The sequence below is a fragment of the Myotis davidii genome, unplaced genomic scaffold, assembly GCF_000327345.1.
Source record: "Myotis davidii unplaced genomic scaffold, ASM32734v1 scaffold170, whole genome shotgun sequence".
Lineage (NCBI taxonomy): Eukaryota > Metazoa > Chordata > Mammalia > Chiroptera > Vespertilionidae > Myotis > Myotis davidii.
In genome coordinates, this window is record NW_006282528.1 from 1,040,900 (window position 1) to 1,045,392 (window position 4,493).

At 55.9% G+C, this 4,493-nt stretch overlaps 1 protein-coding gene across 2 annotated transcripts in view; it reads right to left on the reverse strand.

Moving 5' to 3' along the window:
- The window catches only part of SMIM11A (small integral membrane protein 11A), a 7,991-nt gene extending 6,243 nt beyond the window's left edge, over positions 1-1,748 (reverse strand). Inside the window, exons 1-2 of one of the 2 annotated variants that reach the window (XR_001512925.1) lie at positions 1,587-1,742; positions 484-562 (exon numbers count right to left, since the gene is read on the reverse strand). The gene's annotated coding sequence lies outside the window, so the exon portion shown is untranslated. Of the gene's footprint in view, positions 1-483; positions 563-1,586 lie in introns of both variants that reach the window. The other variant, XM_015560334.1, reaches the window with a different exon arrangement.
- Between the last annotated feature and the right edge of the window lie 2,745 nt (positions 1,749-4,493).

Genomic DNA, 4,493 nt, shown 5'->3' on the forward strand with positions numbered 1-4,493 from the left:
CCCAGCAAGCTGGCCCGGAGCCGGGTGGGGAGCCGCGACCTGGGTCAGAGCCGGGACAGGCGCGGCTTGTTGGGCGGAAAGATCTGGCTGACCTGCTGGGAACGGGAGCACAGCCGCAAGCAGCGGGGCCCTGCTGCTCCCACGGGGACAGGTGCTCCCACTCCACTCGCGAGGCACGTCAAAGCCCAGGTCCAAAGTCGGTCCCTCCACCCCTCCTGCCCGGAACCAGAGCTGCTCTGAGGGTGAGAGGCTTTCTCGGGTCCCCTGAGTGTTAATTAAGTGAATCTAGGCTTTTAAAAACTATCGAGGGAAGGGAGTACATGACACGGGAAACGCTGTCTGAGAAAGCCACTGCGGCCTAGAATTCCCGCCTAAAGTGCGGGGCCCGGGGGAAGTGGGGCAGGGCGTGACAGGCAGGGACACGGCGGAGCGCAGGGCGGCTCTGAGGCCTCGCTGTCACTATTTCGAGACGGTGACACATACCCCAGGAGTCAGAAGGCTTGAGCTCGGGATGCAGACACTACACACTCGGGCGACTTCCCTCTTGGGGCCTCGGTCCCATCTGCAAACGAAGAAAGGGGGTGTCGACTGGCCGGGCCCAGGGCCCCTCCTGCTCCTAGAACGTGGAAACGTACAGCTTTGCGCCGCGGTGCCCAGCCAGGCTGGCGGCAGTGATGCGCCCACTCACTCAGCCTTCACACCAGCCCTCCGAGGGGAGTTCACCGTCGCCACCCCAGAGCCCGGACAGAGTTTATGAGACACGTCCAGGGTCACAGGCAGGGGAGGGGGGCTGGGACTCAACCCTCCAGTCTGGCCCCACAGTCTTATCCTGATGGAGGCAGAGAGCTCTGCACTCAAAAACCGCACGGATGCTTTTCTTTAAATATACCCACAACTAAAATGAAGAGAAACAGCGGAAAGTCTCGTAGGCCTTCGGAATGGAGGAAAGACAAACTTCAGAGATGTTTCTAGAAAACTTTTTCACTTACAAAAGCATCTAAATATAAAAAGTTCAGCCCTGGCTGTTATGGCTCAGTTGGGTGTCGTACTAGGCACTGAAGAGGTTGCCGGTTCAATTCCTGGTCAGGGCACATACCTGGGTTTCTGGCTCAATCCCTGGGGGCAGGAAGGGGCGCGCAGGAGGCAACCGATTGATGTTTTGCTCCCACATTGATGTTTCTCTCTCACTCCCTCTCTCTCTAAAAAATTCAAACCTCATCTATTCAAGGTCACAGTACCCTGAAAAGCTGGGCGTTGGCACCAGATAGCCAAGTTTACCCCATGACTTTTGCAAAGTCAGATAAGCTAACAAGAGGAATTTACACCATAATCTGTTTACGTGTGATTGAAGGTCAGCGCTGACCTTCCTGTGTAAATGGCCCGTTTGTCTTTAAGTAGCAGCAGATTCTGATCTGCACGGAAGTGTTGCTAGAGTTTCCACTTTGAGTAATCTCTAATAAGCTCAGGGATTAGCCATGTTGTAAATGAAAATAAAATATTTGAGGGTTGTGTACATTTTACTTTTACAACTCCTTTGAGTTGTGTACAAATACGGTAGGTGAGCTTGGCTGTTCCCCACGACATACCTTGATTCCCAAGGTCAAGGACAACAAATAGGTCCAAAACATTTACAGGAGGAAGTAGATTAAAAAGAACACCCTGTTGTCTGGCCCTCTGGCAACATGTACAGCGAGGCCTCCCACAGCAGGCAACTGGTTCTGCAGCCTCAAGCGAAATGACATACAGTGGACCCCACTTTACAGGAGGCCAATGAATATAAACAAGTTCAGTTCCTACGACACCTCATCGATGTTGTAATGAAACAACACTGGACAGAAGGACAGACGTTGGAGGATCTGTTGTACTAGGTGGGCTCACTAGTGGTGTGGCCGTGGACACGTCACCTGGCCCCTCTCAAGCCTCGGCTCCCTCAGCTGTACATCCGCCTTCGGGACTGGAGGAGAAACCCTGGGCTCCACCCTCAGCCCACGGTACATAAATGTCAACCATGACGGTCATGATAAAGGCCTCTCCTTCTGCTAATGGACAGGCCAAGCTGAAGACCATAACCAAGGGACATCCAGTGAGAAATGTAGTCATTGCAAGACAGCGGCCATGGTCTAGAGACCGCCCGAGCACCAGGAGAGGGGGCATCTGCACTGCACTCTATTCCCGGTGGCACCCAAGGCAGGGCATGTGACCTGGGGCACGTCGTGAACCTCTCTGAGCCAAAGTGTCCTCATTTTAAAAATCAGAACCCAGCCCTGGCCGGTGTGGTGCAGTGGATAGAGCATCGGCCTGCAGACTGAAGGGTCCCAGGTTTGATTCTAGTCAGGGGCACATGCCCAGGTTGTGGACTTGATTCCCAGTAGTGGGTGTGCAGGAGGCAGCCAATTAATGATTCTCTCACCATTGATGTTTCCATCTCTCTCTCTCCCTCTTGAATTCAATAAAAATATATTTTCTAAAAAAATCAGAATCCAAAGAACAATGCTGCAACTCTGGAATTCGGAAGCCACCATTCTATTCTCTCTGATATCACGGAACCAGACAGTAAAAACATACTGGCACCTGCCTCGACTTCACGCCTGGAGTGATTCAACTGACGCTCTTTAGGAGAGAAACACAGAAGGTCAACCTGCAAATAGTGTTGGGTGCGGTGAGGGTGGGAGGAGAGGCAGATCAGATCAGTGTGGCTCCTCTCACCCTCTGCCTCCATCCACTTTGGGGGGGGGGGGTCCCCCATCGCCCTCAGTGACAAGCTCCCACTCTGCAGGCCTCGCAGGACTTCAGCAAGTGAAAGCGGAGGAGGCTAAAAATATCCGGCCCGTGTGCTGACTCCATACAAACACCGGGTGCAATGAGAAAGGGAGGCAGCTGCTGTCTGCAAACGCCAAGCCCGGGACAACGCTGAGGCGTCGAGTCAACCTAAGTAGTGCAGGCACTTTAAGCTCCCCTGGAACTATTCAGTCTCAGCTCAAAACTAAAAAATAGCCCGAACCGGTGTGGCTCAATGGATAGAGCGTTGGCCCGGGTCCGGGTTCCATTCCCATCAAGGTCCCCAGTGCGGGGCGGGCAGGAGGCAGCCGATGGATGATTCTCTCTCATTGATGTTTCTACCTCTCCCTCCACCTTCCTCTAAAAAATCAATAAAAACATTTGAACTCATAATGGCTTAGAGAGAAATAGTTCTATTTCCTTTACTGCAAAAATATCCTGATTTGCTCTTTGGCCGGATTTCTCGAAAGACAGAAAAGCTACTCGCCGACTGTGGCTAGGCCACCTGAAGCGACATGGACAGTACTGCCCGCGACCTACTTCCTCCTGGCACACCCGGCGGACTCCGGGGCGTCCAGGGGGGTCTCCGCCCTGGTGTCTGACCTCCTGCCAGCCACCACTTAGCCGTGTCCTTAGTCCCAACGTCCCAAGCCGTTCTCCCTCCAGTCTCCACCCTTCCCACCCAGCCCCTCACCCAGCCCCTCTGGGTCTCAGCGCCTCTGCAACCGGCCAGGGTCCTCTCCGACCCCAAAACTTCGGGAGCAACACCGGCCCCCTCACACCCCAGCCCTTCCACTGAACAGGGCGTCCGGAACACGCACTCGTCCCCAAGCCCCTCGGACACCAGCACCTCTGGCCAGCCCCAACCCCGGGCCACGTGCCAGCCTACGCACGCCGCCAGCCTCTGGGCTAAGGAGTCCCCAACTAAGGACAGATGGCAAGAAGACATTGGGGTCAAACCTAACTGGCAGCAAATTCTTGCACACATGGGACATCAATACTCAATTCCCAATTACAATAAGAGAGCCCCAAAAATGCACACAAGGGGAATTCCTAGAGTGTCCAGCTTAGGTTAACAAAAAGAGTACACCACTGGACCACTCAAGATACCTTCTACATAAGGCCCTCCCACAAAGACTGGGAGGCATGGCAGTTCTATCTAATACATAGAAGCAAATACAAAGAGACAGCAAAAATGGGGAGACAAAGAAACATCCCCAAAATGAGAGAAAAGAAGCGGTTTCCTTGGGGACGGCGCGCGTCCGGGGCTGGGTTCCCGATCCCCGCGTGCGGAGCTGGAGCCCTGAGCCCCGACCCCTGCGCACCGGGACCGAGCCCGGCTGGAACGCGGAAACTACACGTCCCGAAATGCACCGCTCCGCGCCTGCGCAGTGGGCCCGGGCCGCCTGGGCGGGCTCCCTGGTGCTGCCCGGGGTCTGTTCCGGTTCCGCCCTTCCCCGAGCCCGAGGAAGACGGAGGCCGGAGGGCGGGGCGCCGCGGGGCCGCTCCACCCTCAGCTGAGCCGCAGTCCTTGGTGCTCGCGACGGAGGGCCCCAGGCTCCTCAGCAGTTCCCAACTCAGCTTCCATCTTCGCCACCAAACGCGCGGTTTCCTTGGGGACGGCGCGCGTCCGGGGCTGGGTTCCCGATCCCCGCGTGCGGAGCTGGAGCCCTGAGCCCCGACCCCTGCGCACCGGGACCGAGCCCGGCTGGACG